This window comes from Carya illinoinensis, chromosome 10 (genome assembly GCF_018687715.1).
Source record: "Carya illinoinensis cultivar Pawnee chromosome 10, C.illinoinensisPawnee_v1, whole genome shotgun sequence".
Lineage (NCBI taxonomy): Eukaryota > Viridiplantae > Streptophyta > Magnoliopsida > Fagales > Juglandaceae > Carya > Carya illinoinensis.
Window position 1 is genome coordinate 18,023,662 of NC_056761.1, and position 18,839 is coordinate 18,042,500.

At 36.8% G+C, this 18,839-nt stretch overlaps 1 pseudogene; it reads right to left on the reverse strand.

Moving 5' to 3' along the window:
• Window positions 1-514: 514 nt before the first annotated feature.
• Window positions 515-17,459, reverse strand: LOC122279766 (annotated as a pseudogene).
• Between the last annotated feature and the right edge of the window lie 1,380 nt (window positions 17,460-18,839).

Genomic DNA, 18,839 nt, shown 5'->3' on the forward strand with positions numbered 1-18,839 from the left:
GCTGTATCCATGGTACCTCGTAAAAAGAACAGAAAATTAATTTCGGTAAAGAGATACAATCATCGACACATAAAGGTCATCACTCGTGTTTCTTTTTTCTTAATTAATCCTCTCTCTTCAGAAAATCATAATTAAAATCAAATAAAAATAATTAGATAAATGTAGATGGAATGAAAGAAATTAAAACAAAAAGAGAATCCATATATAATAAGAACCATATTTAATGCGAGAAAAATAAAAAGTTATCACAAAAGAATCATAATATAAAAATTATAAACTCAACAAATACAATACTCTTAAACATCATTAACGGAGACAAAAAAAAAATCATTACAAATCATAACTGGATGAAAAAATAATATTGCACTTGTACGTACAAGAAACACACAAATCATGCACACACTAACACAATCAGCAAATATGCCAATCTCTGATTGTGTCTTGTCTAGAACATGGACTGAATATGGGTGATGACATTCTTATTCACCTGGAATGCCTTCACTAGAATGCTGTGTTACACAGCATTTGCTATGGTGATAACACCAGGATTTTGACTGCTAAGAGCGGCAATGGTGATGGCATTTCCATTGCCAACATTTCTTTGGTAATGGATGAGGCCAACTGGGAATACAAACACATCACCCTTCTGTATCACTTTTGTGATATGGCGGTTTTCAGGATTAGAGGTGACGAACCCAACTTCTAGACTACCTTTCTCAAGAAACAAAGCATAAAGAAAAGCATTGCAAGCAAGAAAGATATGGAAACACTGAACATCACAACTGCAACACACAAAGAAATACATGTGGCAGCAGTAAAGGCATAAATGAAATACTCTACAATGACCAAGAAGTACATACAGCAGAGAAAACACATTGCAGCAAAAGAGAAGCAGAAAGCACCTGCAGAAATAAGAAAGCATGACAAAGAAAAGCTAGTGATCACTCGTGAAGTGTATGGTTACATATTAGGGACTAGACATGTAAAACCATGCTGTCCATAAAGCTGCAGTCCATTACTTGTAATTAGAAAGCAGATTAAAAGTTGGTTTTTAGATCTTTTGCTTTTTAGCTTTTTGTAATGTATATAAAGCAGTAACTTTGTATCACAAAACATATCAATGAGAACAAGACTTCTTTCCATTATTACTTGTTTACTTTCAAGTTCTGTTTTTATTTTAACATGGTATCAGAGCAGGTCTTCTCTTAGTTTGTGAGCAGACCACATCTCAAAAATCATGACATCTTCATCTTCTTCTTCTCTTTCTTTCCTCGAAGATCCAAATAGTCCTTTCTTTTATGCCTACATCACAGTGACAATGCCAACATTGTGATTGTCTCACCACCATTAATTAGTTCAAATTATATTTCTTGGAGTAGATCTTTTATGCTTTCCATTTCCATCAAAAACAAATCTGGTTTCCTAGATGGGACCATCACCACTCCTGATTTGTCAAATCCTTCCTACATTTCATGGCTAAGATGCAACAACATCCTCCTTGCATGGATCCTAAATTTTGTTTCAAATGACATTGCTTATGTTTTTTTCATGACCTCAGCTAAGCAAGTTTGGAACAAACTTAAAGAACGATTTGCTCAACCTGAGGAAGCTCGAATTTCTCATCTTCAACACAAGCTGAGTGGCATTGTTCAAGGACATCTATTGGTAAGTGATTACTTCAAACATCTTAATGTTATTTGGGAAGAGTTGCTGATTAGCTTAGAATTTTGTCTTCCAAGCATAGAAGCTGTCAAAGTAATACAAGGATGAGTTCAGGATCGTATTCCACAGGGACAAAGAGTTATCAAAGCGTTCGTGAGATTTCTTTGTGTAAAAAATATGTATCGATTATGAAGGATGAAAATAAATGTGAATCTATGTTTCTAAAATTACCAAAACTAAAAAGTTTAGAGAAAATGTGTAGCAAATGAATTAAACTTGTAAGAAACAATAAAACAAACACTTGGGATACAATTTTCACCCACTGATTTGGAGATAGATTTACTTCTCTTTTCATCTTTTCTCAACCATGCTCCCATTCCTAGAAATCATGGTCGGATAATATAGCAATGAATCTCAATTCTTAGCCTAATAAAATTACTTGACAGATTATATAACAATTGTAAGATAGTGAAAGAAAGCCATCAAAGTCTTGTTACTTTTTCAAGTATTAATTGTGCCTTTACGTCTACAACTAATTTAAACCAAGAACAAAGAACTTCAATCCTTTCTAAAAGTAAATTGAAATATCATCTACCAAGTTAATCATTGAAATCAAATAACATTGAAGAAAATTCACTCCAAAACAGTTATAGCTAACTCATTGAATCCCAAGCTAAACGAAAAAGAAAGTGAAAGTGAAAGCCAAAACCAGCCGCCTCATACTGTCTGAACGAAAAAATAAATTACTGAAAGAAAAGGATTAAGAACTACTCTACTGCTCCGAAGGTCTGGAACGAAAAAATAAGTAAAGCTCCATAATCTGCTACTGCCTCCAGCTAAATAAATAACTGATCTCCTGCTGCTCCAGCTACCCGAACGAAAAAGGAAGAATAAATAACTCTGCTGCTGCTTCACATCCAGCTGTCTTCCATCTCTCAGCTTCAATGACAAATTTGGTGGAATAATCCTCAATGTGCGTCTTGCAACGTGCCTAGTGCTAGGTTGATCTCCTGCAACGTGCTGCATCCAGCATGATATTCCAACTTGAGATTCCAACGTGCTGCCACATCCAGCGGTCTCCAACGTGCTATGCAATTGATCTCCTGCTGCTCCAGCTACCCAAACGAAAAGAAAGAAAGAAATAAATCTGCTGCTGCTTTCCAACGAAATCCAGCATGATGCATGAGTTGTGTTGCTCTGCTATCCGAGTGTGTGCTGTTCGAGTGTGTGCTGTCCGAGTGGTCCCCAGGTGTAGAACCGAAAAGCACTCCAGCATGTTCTTCTTTGAGTGAAGTCCAGCTCTGTCAAAGTTGAGGGCCAACAGTTTTATTCTTCTGCTTGCTGCACGTCCGAGTGTGTGCTGTCTTCACTGCAGCTTGCAGCTCCTTTTGCATTTATTTGTGACTTGTCAAGAATGTCCCTTTGTTATAATATTCTCTATACTCAAAAAGGGATGTCAACAACTCATGTATTTGTTTCTAAAAAAATAATTGCCCTACAACGTATAAACATGATATGAGAAGAGTAAAATTAAGATATTTATTTTGATGTGAAACAATTGCATTATCAATCTTTTTAAGTACAAAAAAAAATATCAGAATTTATCAATGGACTCAAGTATCATGATCTACTACATAATTAAGTACTTAAATTATTTTTGGTTAAACAATTTATTCACTTAAGTAGTTTAATTATGTAGTTTTATCACTTCATCACACCCCCCAACGAGCTTTTTGCTAGACTCTAGCAAATAAAACGAATGAATTCATGCAAAGGTGAAATTACCAACTTGAGAAAATCTGAGAATCACATGCCATGAAATAGGTTTGTTGAGTTTAAGAACACTGGAAATAAATTAATCTGAATTTTGTATCAACTGGGAGATTTATACACCATTTAGTTAATCAACCAAGAGAATTACATGTAACAAAGCTTACTTCTTCAAGTGCATGGGAATGAGGTTAGAATTCCAAAATTGACTACCAAGAGGCATTAACAGTTTCAATAATAGTAGTTAATCTGAGATAACCATAGGTCTTACTTTAAGTCAAAACCATTGTAGTGGTGGCTTTCACGTTATTACACTTTAAAAGACGCCTACTTTCTTATTTAGTAAGGACCCCGGTAATAAGCAGCCTTTTTCAATACACAAATGTAAAACAATTTTTTTTTTTTTTTGGGAAACATATCCTAGTGGGAGAATCAAACCTATGAATGTGTGCCTACCCACACTTTCACAAGTCCGCCCTTACCACTAGTCTACCTAAATGATTTTTTTTTTTTTTATCCCTGGCTTGTCCCTTTTCTAATTTGATTCTTTCCAAATTTCTTCCTAAGCCATTAGGATATGGTTCATTAGAGTTCCAAATAACCGAAGTGTAAATCAACAAACAATGACCCAATGTAGTCTTTCTATGCATTCCGGGCATATGTTGTGTGTGTTTTAGTAAAACTTTCAACATCTTTCCATTGGTTTAACAACTAAATAAAATGGATAAGTCCCTCTTTTGACATATACTCATATTTGCACTACATTTCACATGTTCCATGACCTCAACAAATCAGTTTTCAATTCATTTTCCAGCATGTAAATTCACGAATAGAGGATTTAATCTTCTTTCAACTCATTACCAACTCCCCCAAGGTGGACCAAAATCTAAGGCATGAAAACAGAAAAATAGAAAAATAAATTCTCTTCCACCCCCCCAACTAGATTGTAGCATTATCCTCAATGATGCAAGAGAAATGAAGAACAAAAGAAAACAATGAAATGCAAAATGATAGTGAAGGGAATGAAGGGTTACCTGGTCAGAAGAGAAACATATGACAAGAAGAGAACAACGAAAAATAGAAGAGAGAAAAACACACCTGCATAAACTAAAAGGTAAAACAAAAAAAAAACAAGGAAGAAGTGAAATAAGATGACAAACAAGTCAAACATCAAGGCTCGGTTGGAGGGTCAGGGTCCAATAGATGGATGGTGGTATCCTCTGGTGAAAAACGGTCAAGAAAATGTTTAAGTCGCTGTCCATTAACCTTAAAGATATTACCATTGTATGGATTGAGAATTTCAACAACCCTATAAGGAAACATTGTCTGAACAATATAGGACCACTCCATTTGGATCGAAGTTTACCGGCAAACACATGGAGTCTAGAGTTGTAGAGGAGAACCTTTTGATTGGAGAGAAAACTCTTTCTCAAAATGTGCTTATCATGGAAAACCTTATTTCTCTCCTTGCAAAATTTGGCATTATTGTAGGCATCGTGTCTCAATTCTTCTAATTCATTCAGTTCCAATTTCCTTAAAACACAAGAATTGTTAGTAGAAAAGTTAAAGTGCTTGACAGCCCAATAAGCCTTGTGTTCTAGCTCAATAGGGAGATGGCATGCTTTACCGTAAACCAAACGATAGGGAGACATGCCTAGGACAGTTTTAAAAGCTGTCCTATAAGCCCATAAAGTGTCTGAAAGCCTCAAAGACCAATCTTTCCTATTTGAGTTGACTGTTTTTTCAAGAATAGTTTTGATCTCCCGGTTGGCTAACTCAGCTTGGCCATTGGTTTGAGGATGAGAAGGAGTTGAAACTTTGTGATGGACCTCATATTTTTTCATTAACGCCGCAAATGGTTTATTGCAAAAGTGGGAACCTCCATCACTAATTAAAACCCTTGGTATCCCAAACCGAGTGAAAATGTTGTCTTTCAAAAATTTTAACACCACCCGATGATCATTGGTCCTACATTGCCTCGACCCATTTAGAAATATAGTCCACAGCAACAATAATGCAAAAATAACCAAAAGAAGACGGAAAAGGACCCATAAAATCAATCCCCCAACAATCAAAAATTTCTAATGCTAAAATAGGTTGTAAGGGCATCATGTTTCTACGGGTGATTCCTCCTAACTTTTGACATCGTTCACATGCCTTACAAAAATTGTAAGCATCCTTGAACATGTGGGGCCAATAATAACCACATTGCAAGATTTTAGCCACTGTTTTCTTAGCTGAAAAGTGATCTCCACATGCACTAGCATGACAAAAATTTAGTATGTGCAGAATGTCACAATTAGGCACACACCTTCATAAAATTTGATCAGAACAATATTTGAATAAATATGGGTCATCATAAAAGAAAGATCTGACCTCCAATTTCAACCTTTTGATGTCTTGAGAGCTCCAATGTGGTGGGGTGTGTCCTGTCACCAAGAAATTAACAATATCAGCAAATCAAGGTAAAGAATCAACAGCTAAAAGCTGTTCATCTGGAAAGGAATCTGAAATGGGAGTAGTAGGTTCAGAATTTTCAATGACGAGTCTAGACAAATGATCGGCAACCACATTTTCTACTCCCTTTTTATCCTTGATGCTGATATTAAATTCCTGTAATAACAAAATCCATCTAATCAGTCGAGGTTTGGCATCTTTCTTTGTGAGCAAATATTTAAGAGCTGCGTGGTCAGTGAATATAACAATTGGAGAGCCTAAAATGTAAGTTCTAAATTTATCCAAAGCAAAAACAACTATTAGTAACTCCTTTTCAGTGGTGGAGTAATTTTTCTGAGCTGCATCAAGTGTTTTGCTTGCATAATAAATCACAAATGGAAGCTTACCTTTCCACTGACCAAGGATAGCACCTATGGCAAGATCACTGGTGTCACACATGATCTCAAATGGCAGTGACCAGTCAGGTGGTTGAATTATAGGTACAGTGACAAGCATAGATTTGAGTTGCTCAAAAGCAACTTGACATGCATCAGTCCAATTGAACACGCAATCCTTAGCTAACAACTCACACAAAGGTCTCGATATGGAGCTAAAGTTTTTTATGAAACGCCTATAAAACCCGGCATGTCCCAAAAATGATCGAATATCTTTGACTGATTTTGGAATGGGTAACATCGATATTAGATCAATTTTAGATTTGTCAAATTCAATGCCTCAGGCTGAGATGATGTGACCAAGGACAATACCTTGCCGCACCATAAAATGACATTTTTTCCAATTTAAGAGCAGATTTTTCTCTTCACATCGAACCAAAACAGCAGTGAGGTGAGTTAGGCATGTATCAAATGAATCACCATAGACTGAAAAATCATCCATAAACACCTCCAAGATATGCTCAACCATGTCAGTAAAAATACTTAACATGCACGCTGAAATGTGGCGGGTGCATTACAAAGTCCAAAGGGCATTTTCCTAAATGCAAAAGTTCCAAACGGGCAAGTAAAAATAGTTTTTTCTTGGTCTTCAGTGGCTATTTCAATTTGATAATATCCCGAAAAATCATCAAGAAAACAATAAAAACTATGGCCCGCAACTCTTTCCAAAGTTTGGTCTAAAAATGGTAATGGAAAATGGTCCTTTCTTGTGACAGCATTTAATTTCCTAAAATCAATGCACATGCGCCATCCTGTGATGGTCCTAGTTGGGATTAACTCATTTTTTTCATTTTTCACAATTGTAACCCCAGATTTCTTAGGAACTACTTGAGTAGGACTTACCCATTGACTATCCGAGATGGGATAGATGATACCTACATCCAAGAGCTTCAAGACTTCATTTTTAACCACCTCCTTTTATCGTAGGATTCAACCTCCTTTGCATCTCTCGAGTTGGTGATGAATTCTCCTCTAAGAAAATTCGATGTGTGCAAATGGTGGGGCTGATTCCTTTGATGTCGGCAATCGACCATCCAAGTGCTCCTTTATGTTGCTTAAGAACACGTAGGAGTTGCTCCTCTTGCTCAACTGACAAAGAAGATGAGATAATACATGGAAAAGTGTTAGTTGGCCAAAGAAAAACGTATTTTAGCGATTCAAGTAGTGGTTTCAAAACTGGTGATGGAGAAACTTTATCCGATGGTTGTTGGTGTATGGATTGAAGTGGCAGATCTTCGAACTTAAGTCGCCACAATGAGTCCATTTTGCTACCTGCACCAGAATTTACTGTATTAGTATCCAACAATTCACTATTTTCTAAGGTTCCAGGTAAAATAAGTTCCATTTGACTCTCTTGCTCTAAAAAAAATTCTTCAGCAAGTAAAGATTCCAAACAATTCACTTCTTGGAGTTCTTTCAAATCTTGTGGTTGCCTACAAGTGTTGAACACATTTAACTCCAACGTCATATTGCCAAAAGTCAATTTAAGGATGCAACTTCGACAATTTATCAAAGCATTGGAAGTAGCCAAAAATGGCCTCCCTAAAATGACGGGTGCCTGAAAAACAGAGTGAGAAGTTAATTGAACATCTAATACCACAAAATCAACGGGATAATAAAATTTATCCACTTGCACCAACACATCTTCTACCACTCCCCTAGGCTTTTTAATTGAGCGGTCGGCCAATTGCAAGATGATAGAAGTTGGTTTCAACTCTCCTAAACCAAGTTGTTCATAGCTGTTATAAGGAAGCAAATTGACACTAGAACCTAAGTCTAGTAGTGCTTGGCCTATTTTGGAGTTTCCTATAACACAAGCTATTGTTGGAGAACCCGAATCTTTATACTTAGGAGGAGTATTGGATTGGATAATGGCGCTGACTTGTTCCGTGAGAAATGCCTTCTTTTTCACATTAAGTCTTCTTTTAACCGTACACAAATCTTTCAAAAATTTGGCATATGTGGGGATTTGCTCAATGGCATCAAGAAGAAAAATGTTAATGTGCACTTGTCTAAAAATGACCAAAATCTTAGCATGATGTTTATCTTTATGTAAAGGAACCAATCTTTGAGGAAATGGTGCCAGAGGAGTTACCTTTGGTTCCAAAGAAACATCAACATCAGAATTTTTACCTTGTGCATTAGAAATGGAACTTTCACCTTTCTTGCCAGCTTCATTACCCAATGTTTCAACTTCTTTGCCACTACGGAGAGTTATTACGGCCTTGTAAGTCCTAACATTTGCTTCTGAAGAAGATGAAGACTCTATGGCAGCAATTTGGACTTGAGGATTTGGTTGGGGTTGAGATGGAAATTTTCCTTTCTCTTGCGCACTCAAGGTTGTGTTCAGCTTGGTCAAATTATTCCTTATGTCATTGATGGCTTGAGAAGTTTGGTTATTTATGTTGGTTTGACTTTGCATGAACTACTGAAGAGTAGAAGCCATTTGTTGAAATGGGTCATCCATGGGTCTTCTAAGGGCTGGAATTAGTGCATTTTGCTAGGTATGAACTGAATATTGAGGTGCACCAGCTCTCGGATGTGCTGAATTTGTGGGATGATCATTTCTCCAGCTGAAATTAAGATGATTTCTCCAACCTGTATTATAAGTGTTAGAATATGGTGCAGGAAAAGGTTTAGAATCATGTTAACAGGATGAGAAGCATCACACAAAACTTCTTTAAAAGCTGGAATAGTAGGACATTCAGATGTTACATGGCTAATATCCTCACAAATGTTACATTTTTTCCTTATTTTGGAATGCCCTGAATTTCATGCACTTTCTTCAACTCAATCGCCTCCAATTTTTTTGACAATAAGGCAAAATTAGCTTTCAAATCATCCTCATCATTTAAAACATATTTACCCCCTCCACTTATGGTCCTCAATGGTTCAACTCTATCATAGACACAAGAAGTGTCCCATGATTGAGTGTTTTCAGCCAAGTAATCAAAATATACAAATGCTTCTTCCAGTTCCTTATTAAAGAATTCTCCATTACACATGGTTTCAACAAATTGTCACATCTTAGGTACCAAAGCTTCATAAAAAAACTAATAATGTGCCAATTCTCGTAACTATGGTGTGGACAAGCATTTAAGAGATTTTTGAATCTTTCCCAACTTTGATAAAAAGTTTCATTTTTCTTTTGAGAAAAATTCATGATTTGTCTCTTTAAAACATTCGTGCGATGTATTGGAAAAAACTTTTTTAGAAATTCAGCTTGCATTTCTTGCCATGTTCCAACGGATCTTGGCCTCAATGCATTCAACCATGTTTTTGCTTTGTCCTTAAGAGAAAAAGGAAACAACTTCAATCTAACAATCTCCTCAGTACAGTTTTGATCCAAAAATGTGGAGCATACTTCCTCAAACTCCTTGAGGTGCAAGTAGGGATTTTCAGAATCCATTCCATGAAAATGATGCAATAATGGTATCATTCCAGGTTTAAAATTGAAATTATGAGCATTCAAGGATGTAATGATACACGATGGAGTGGTGGTCCTAATAGGATGCAAATATTCTCTAAGTGTCCTATTGGGATTTTCCATCTCCCTATTATTGTGTTCTTCTTCTTCAGCCATGTTACTATGAGTGTCAAATGATGATTCAAATACTGAATTAAGAGAAACAGATGATGCACTCGATGATGAGGTCGATGATTCAGTCCTAGCAAATCTATATGTGCTATCTCTAACCCAACCAGACATGCAACTTCAACACAAAACAAGATAAAAGTAAACAAGTAAAATCAGAGGTAAAGATATCACCCAAGCTGTGAAGAGGTTCACAGCTCCACAAACGTCCTCTCAGGAAAAAGAAAATGCTTTGACAAACACCCATTGTCCCCGGCAACGGTGCCAAAAATTTGTTCAGCTTAAAATTTTGTCTTCCAAGCGTAAAAGCTGTCAAAGTAATACAAGGATGAGTCCAGGATCGTATTCCACAGGGACAAAGAGTTATCAAAGCATTTGTGAGATTTCCTTTGTGTAAAAAATATGTATCGATTATGAAGGATGAAAATAAATGTGAATCTATGTTTCTAAAATTACCAAAACTAAAAAGTTTAGAGAAAATGTGTAGCAAATGAATTAAACTTGTAAGAAACAATAAAACAAACACTTGGGATACAATTTTCACCCACTGATTTGGAGATGGATTTACTTCTCTTTTCATCTTTTATCAACCATGCTCCCATTCTTAGAAATCATGGTCGGATAATATAGCAATAAATCCCAATTCTTAGCCTAATAAAACTACTTGACAGATTATATAACAATTGTAAGATAGTGAAAGAAAGCCATCAAAGTTTTGTTACTTTTTCAAGTATTAATTGTGTCTTTACGTCTACAGCTAATTTAAACCAAGAACAAAGAACTTCGATCCTTTCTAAAAGTAAATTGAAATATCATCTACCAAGTTAATCATTGAAATCAAATAACATTGAAGAAAATTCACTCCAAAACAGTTATAGCTAACTCATTGAATCCCAAGCTAAAATCTAGCCTATCATTCCTAAATTAGTAAAATGCACAAAAATGATGAATCCTAACATTTCAATTTGCTATATAAAAATAAATGTCGAAGAATAAAAATAGCTAGTTACTCCTAAGTTTGGAAAAGGAACCAGCAAAATAAAATCACTAGATGAATCCAATCTCAAACCGAGAGAGAGAGAGAGGGTTCCATCCCCCTGTTTTGCAACGTTAACAAAGAAAAAAAAGAACAGAACGTAAAGTGAAAAAAAAAAAGGAAAAAGACCAGCCAAAAGCAAAAAAAATAAAAAATAAAACTAGGAACTAACTCTGAGAACTACTCAGAACGAAAAAGGAAGTGGAAATTAATGAAAGAAGCTGACTCTATCTAAACGAAGTGAAAAGAAATAAAAATCAAAACTCTCAGCTACCCTACTGTTCGATCTGGACGAAAAGCAAAGTAATAATTCCAAAAACTGCCGCCTACCTCCTAAACGAAAAGTAAGAAATGAATAAAACCAAAAACTGCCGCCTCAAATCTCTGAAGAAGCAGAAAGATAAAGACTACGAAGTACTACTGAAACTACTCCAAATGAAAAGTAAGCTCCGAAAACGAAAGAAGATCAACCAAGTGAAACAAGGAAAAAAAAGTAAAATAAATTCTCCAGCCGCCCAAGGTCTGGAACGAAAGGTAAAATGAAAATAAAACAAAAACAATAACTTCCCCTGCTGCCTAGCTTCTGAAACGAAAGAAAGAAAAAATAACAACTCCAAGCTAAGCTACTGCTAGAGCTAAACGAAAAAGAAAGTGAAAGTAAAAGCCAAAACCAGCCGCCTCATACTGTCTAAACGAAAAAATAAATTACTGAAAGAAAAGGATTAAGAACTACTCTACTGCTCCGAAGGTCTGGAACGAAAAAATAAGTAAAGCTCCATAATCTGCTGCTGCCTCCAGCTAAATAAATAACTGATCTCCTGCTGCTCCAGCTACCCGAACGAAAAAGGAAGAATAAATAACTCTACTGCTACTGCACGTCCAACTGTCTTCCATCTCTCAGCTTCAATGACAAATTTGGTGGAATAATCCTCAATGTGCATCCTTCAAATTGCCTAGTGCTAGGTTGATCTCCTGCAACGTGCTGCGTCCAGCATGATATTCCAACTTGAGATTCCAACATGCTGCCACGTCTAGCGGTCTCCAACGTGCTATGCAATTGATCTCCTGCTACTCCAGCTACCCGAACGAAAAGAAAGAAAGAAATAAATCTGATGCTGCTTTCCAACGAAATCCAGCATGATGCATGAGCTGTGTTGCTTTGCTGTCCGAGTGTGTGCTGTCCGAGTGGTCCCCAAGTGTAGAACCGAAAAGCACTCCAGCATGTTCTTCTTTGAGTGAAGTCCAGCTCTGTCAAAGTTTAGGGCCAGCAGTTTTATTCTTTTGATGTGAAACAATTGCATTATCAATCTTTTTAAGCACAAAAAAATATCAGAATTTATCAATGGACACAAGTATCATGATCTACTACATAATTAAGTAATTAAATTATTTTTGGTTAAACAATTTATTCACTTAAGTAGTTTAATTATGTAGTTTTATCACTTCATCAGTTGCGTAGTTATAGACCCCTTCCCTGTTGTTCTTGTGGAAAGTGTACATGTGATGCCTTGAAAAATGTTGGTGAAGTTCAATAAGGAGATTATGTCTTTAAGTTTTTAATGGGGTTAAATGATAGTTATGATTCTGTGAGAGGACAAATCATTTTGCTAAGTCATTTGCCCTCATTGGATAAAACCTTCTCATTGATATTGCAAGAGGAGAGACAAAGACAAGCAAGGAACATAGCCTTACCCATATCAGAACCCTCTGCCCTTCTTGCCTACCAAAGCTTTCCAAAGAAAAAGGAAAAATCAGACCTTGTTTACCATCATTGTGGCAAGGTAGGACATACAAAGGATAAGTGCTATAGGTTAGTAGGCTTCCCACCAAATTTTAAGTTTACCAAAACCAAGTTTGGGAATGCATCTACTACTTCATATTCTGCAAACCAAGTTGTTGGACAGATTACCACTTCACCTAAGGAAATGCCTGCCCAAAGTGCCTCTTAACTGAACATCTCTCAAGCACAAGCACAACACCTCTTAGCTCTTGTCAATGCTCAATTTCCTCAGATGAACTTGGAACAAACCAGGCCAATTTTGCCTACACCTGCTCCTGCCAAGCTAGACACTCTTGAAACTAGCTCCTTGACCACACCTTACTCAAACTTAGCAGGTAATCATCACTGCCTTTCCTCTCTTTCTATACCTGTTGATCACTCTCATCTTAATGCTGTGAAACACTGATATTTATAACACACCATGGATCATGGACACAGGAGCCACTGATCACATGGTGTGCTTTACATCCTTCTTTGACAGCCCCTCTTCTTACATACAAGCCTTTGTGCAACTCCCAAATGGCACAAAGGCTCAAGTCACACACATAGGCACTGTTAAGCTATCAAGATCACTATCACTAACTGATGTCTTTTGTGTGCCTTCATTCACTTTCAACCTCATCTCAGCTAGCAAGCTGACTTAAAAACCAAATACCTGTCTATTTTTCTTAAGAGATCTTTGCTTCATTCAGGTCCTCTCTTCATGGATGACGATTGGACTTGCTAAAGTCCATGCTAGCCTATATTATTTGCTGCCTCCTTCTCATGATAGTAGCATCAACCCTCCTTTAAATCTTTCCAATCAAGCTCGAGTCAACCAAGCAGTCATTCAACAAGATTTTGACTTATGGCATTTTAGACTAGGGCATTTATCTTCACAAAGAATGAATTTAATTCATTCTCTTGTTCCCAATGTAAAGTCCAAGGACCTGCCTCATTGTAAAATATGTCCCTTGGCTAAACATAAACATGTTCCTTTTTCTTCAAGTGTATCCATTAGTTCATTTCCTTTTGATCTAATTCATTATGATATATAGGGCCCATATTCTAAAGCATCAATTCAAGGGTTTCATTACTTCTTAACCATTGTGGATGACTATTCAAGAATTACTTGGGTTTTTTTAATAAAACTGAAATCAGACACAAGGCCCATCTTGCAATCATTCCTTCAACTCATACACACTCAATTCAATAGCAAAGTTAAGAAAATCAGAACTGACAATGGTCTTGAATTTGACATGGCTGATTTTTATAAAGATCATGGCATCTTTCACCAAAAATCTTGTGTGTATACTCCTCAACAGAATGGTGTTGTTGAAAGAAAACACCAACACCTCTTGAATGTTGCTAGATCACTCCTTTTTCAAGCTGGATTACCCACTTCCTTTTGGGGAGATGCCATCTTAATTGCAGCATACATCATTAACAGGATCCCTACACCCCTCCTTTCTAACAAATCTCCCTATGAAAGGCTATTTCTTCACCACCCTCCTATTCTCATCTTCGAGTCTTTGGATGTTTAAGTTATGCTAGCACTCCTAAGCACCATAGAACCAAGTTTGAGCCTCGAGCCAGACCATGCATTTTTTTGGGATACCCAGCTAACATCAAAGGATACAAACTCTATGATATAGAGACTCATTCCACCTTTGTTTCTAGGAATGTAATCTTCCATGAATCTGTCTTTCCTTTCCACTCCACTCCATCCTCTCATTCCTCTTTAGATATTCACTCCTCCTTCCCTCAAAACCTGGTTCTACCTCCTTCACCACCAAATAACCACTTCCCATCTTCCCTTGACGAGCTGCACTCTGATGAACTACCCTCAACCTCCAATTCTACTCCCCAATCTGAACCACCTCCTCTTGAGACATCTCTACTTGCTACCTCTTTTGATCCACCTCTTCCTTCACCTTCTCTTGATGAGATACCTGCCACCTCAGTTTCTAATCCACCTCCTCGAAGATCCACCAGAGATAGGCATCAACCTGCCTATCCTCAACAATATCACTGCCAGTTAGCATAATATATACCTCTCAATACCTCCTCTCCACCCTCCACACTTTATCCCCTCAACCATCACCTTACCTACAAACAACTCTCTCCATCTCAACAAACCTTCTCTGTTTTCCTCTCCCTCTTCTCTGAACCTCACTCCTATAGTGAAACTGTAAAATTTAAACATTGGCAAGATGCTATGCAAACTGAACTCAATGCTTTGGAAGAAAACAACACTTGGACTGTCACTTCTCTTCCCCCCAACAAAACTGTCATTGGTTGCAAATATGTCTACAAAGTAACGCTAAAATCATATGGTTCCTTTGAAAGACACAAAGCTAAACTTGTAGCCAAGGGGTACACTCAAAGAGAAGGTTTTGATTTTCAAGAAACATTCAGTCCAGTGGCTAAACTCACCACAGTTCGTGTCTTCCTTGCCTTAGCATCCATTCATAATTGGTTCTTATCTCAAATGGATGTTCATAATGCATTCTTACATGGGAATCTCAATGAGGAAATTTATATGGAGCTGCCTCCAGGCTATCACATTCACAGAGAGTAGATTGAGGGGGAGAAATTAGTATGCAAACTAAATAAGTCACTCTATGGACTTAAACAAGCATCAAGGCAATGGTTCTCAAAGTTTTCTAACTCACTCACCCCTATTGGATTTCGGCAATCTAAATCTAACTATTCCTTATTCACTAAGGTTAGTCAAAAGAGGTTTACAACACTCCTAGTGTATGTGGATGATATCATAGTGGGAAGTAATTCTCAAGAAGAAATTAATTCACTCAAAGCTTATCTTCACAGCCAGTTCAACCTTAAAGACCTTGGACCTCTCAAATATTTCCTGGGCTAGAGGTTGCAAGGTCATCTTCTGGAATCAATATCTGTCAAAGAAAGTGTACTCTTGAAATCTTGGAAGATGCAGGCTTACTTGGTACCAAAACAATCTCTACACCTATTGAGTTGAATCATAAGTTGAGTCACACCACAAATGAGATTCTAGAAGACCCCACAGCCTATAGAAGACTCATTGGAAGGTTGATTTACTTGACAATTACTAGGCCTGATATCACTTATGCTGTAAATGTTCTAAGCCAATTTGGACAAGCCCTCACAAACACATATGCACTCAGCTTATAGGATTCTCAGATATCTCAAAGGATCTATAGGCCAAGGCATTTTCTTGTCATCAAAATAATCTTTACACCTAAAAGTATATAGTGACTCAGATTAGGCTGCTTGTCCCAAGACTAGGAGGTTTGTCATAGGTTTTTGTGTGTTCATTGGAGGCTCATTGATAAGTTGGAAATCAAAGAAACAAGTAACTGTCTCTAGATCTTCAATTGAGGCAGAATATAGGGCACTAGCTTCCACAAGTTGTGAGATTGTGTGGCTTCTTGGTCTATTAAGAGAGTTCAACATCTACCATGAACAATCTGCTCTACTGTTATGTGATAACCAATCAGCCATCCACATCACAAAGAACCCTATCTTCCATGAAAGGACTAAACACATAGAGCTAGACTACCATTTTGCTCGAGAAAAAGTCCTAGTTGGAGTTATCACTCCTGTCCACATTGCTTCCAGGTTCCAATTGGCAGACATTTTCACTAAGGCTCTATCAGCTTCTGTTTTTCAGTTTTTATTGTCCAAGATGGGAATCCTAAATATCTATGTCCATCTTGAGAGGGAGTCTCAAGAAACAAAGCATAAAGAAAAGCATTGCAAGCAAGAAAGATATGGAAACACTGAACATCACAACTGCAACACACAAAGAAATACATGCGCCAGTAGCAAAGGCATAAATGAAATACTCTGCAATAACCAAGAAGTACATGTAGCAGAGAAAACACACTGCAACAAAAGAGACGCAGAAAGCGCCTACAGAAATAAGAAAGCACTGACAAAGAAAAGCTAGTGATCACTCGTGAAGTGCATGGTTACATAAAGCCATGTTGTCCACAAAGCTACAGTCCATTACTTGTAATTAGAAAGCAGATTAAAAGTTGGTTTTTAGATCTTTTGCTTTTCAGCTTTTTGTAATGTATATAAAACAGTAACTTTGTATCACAAAACATATCAATGAGAACAAGACTTCTCTCCATTATTACTTGTTTATTTTCAAATTATGTTCTTATTTTAACAACCTTCCAAGACTGTCAAGATCTCAGAGGCACTAGGATGGGTGTGGGGAGGGTTGAAGCCCCATGGTGCATAGTCAATATGAGCAAGTGAAATGCCAAGAGTGTTGAGTTCTGCTACTTGAGCAGCTGTCATAGGCGTCATCTTTGAACTGACTAGATTTGATGTGTTGCCTGCTATATGTAGTCCATTGGAGGAAAAAATCGTTGGCTTGAACTGTCTTAGGATCCTTGCATGGCAAACCATTGACGACCACTGCATGCAATGAAGCATAATATCAATGAGAAACAAGGAAGCTGATTAATGGATTAACTTTCCAAAATACAAAGTGACATGCATGCATTATGTAAAACCTCTAGTTTTAGCTGATCTAAAGCTATATATGGATTGAAATAGCTTGCAAATTCAAATAAAAGAAAACATGCATGATGTACTTTTAATTAAGGTCATGCATGTTGTACCTTGACTGTTGGTATTTGCAACACAGAAATCTTGGAGAGGACTATTATCCGATGCCCATGCGGCAATGAAAGCCAAAGCCAAAAGACCTAACAGGAGAAAGCAAGAGGCCGCCATTGGCAAAGTGTATGAGCAGGCCTGAAGCAATATATATATATATATATATATATGGATGGAAGATAAGTTCTATAGATCAAAGAGAAGAGATCAGAAGAGTAATTGAGTTGTGAAAAGACTTGTTTACAAGCTTCCTATATAGGAATTAGAGGCTAAAAGACAATTAGAGGCAGAGAAAGATCAGCCTCCAATCAGGTACTTAGTCTCCTGAGTCCTGGCCTTAAATTAAGATGCAGGCTTTCTAACGTTTTACATGTTATTTTTGGGGTCAGCTATTATTATTAAATCATGCGCTGGACTCGCTAGGAATTGATCAAAGAGTTATACCTTTTATTAATTTTTATATAATATTTGACCAACTACAACACCAAACCCTAGTGGAAGGACGATATATATGTTGGGGTTCATTTAAAAGCCATTTTTTTTTCTTAGAATTTAGTTAGAGAAAGAAGAAGATTTTACCAACCTGATTAATTCAAATGAATTATTTTATAACGAATTCGATATTTTAAAGCTGCTAGATGATAATAATCTATTAATTAATTGATCCTTAGTGCATTATTCTCATGAGAATGAGAAATTCAAATAAAATATAATACGATGGAGTAATCAAGGGATAGTTTGTGTGTAGGTACCAAGTAGGGTAGTAGGCATGCCGAAATTGACGGCAACAATTGGCAATGTTTGCAAGATCTTCGCGATAGTTTGAAGCATTATGCCTACTGCCACGCGCTCTCAAGCATTCCTCAACCAAGGAGCCATGGCGAAAGAGGAGTCACTTGAGAACGAGGTGGAAAGAAGTCTTAAGGAAATGGACAAGAATTTAGGAATGATAGTTGCAGAAATGGAGGATTTACAAAAGGAGAACAAGGCCCTAAGACGGAGAAGCAAAAAGTTCGAAAGAGAAATGAACTAAGACTAGTTAAGGCACACCGACACGCAGTCGTAAGGGAGGCTAAAGTTGCCCAGAGCCACGAGGAAGAGAGGAAAGGAATGAACAAAGGTTTGCACAACCTCATGAACAAATATGAGGAGATGGCAAAACGCATAAGGACATCGTCATCTGTAGACGTCAATCTACTCAAAAGTACTAACCTGCCATATAGTTGATGACTTGCATAATTTAATATATTTTACCATCTCTTAACTTTAAACTTTAGTTTAATTTTATTTATTTTTGTTGATTTTAGGCTTCATTGTTATTATTTAAATTTTATTTCATATTTGAAGGAAAATGAAAATCCAAATTTTAGAAGCCAATCGTCTAAGGACTCTCATATTTAAATAAAGATTTATTTGAATATCAGAGTTGATCACCAATGCTATTTGGGAATAAAGATCAAGTTAAATTTTTGAATATGCTAAAGATAGAAGAAGATT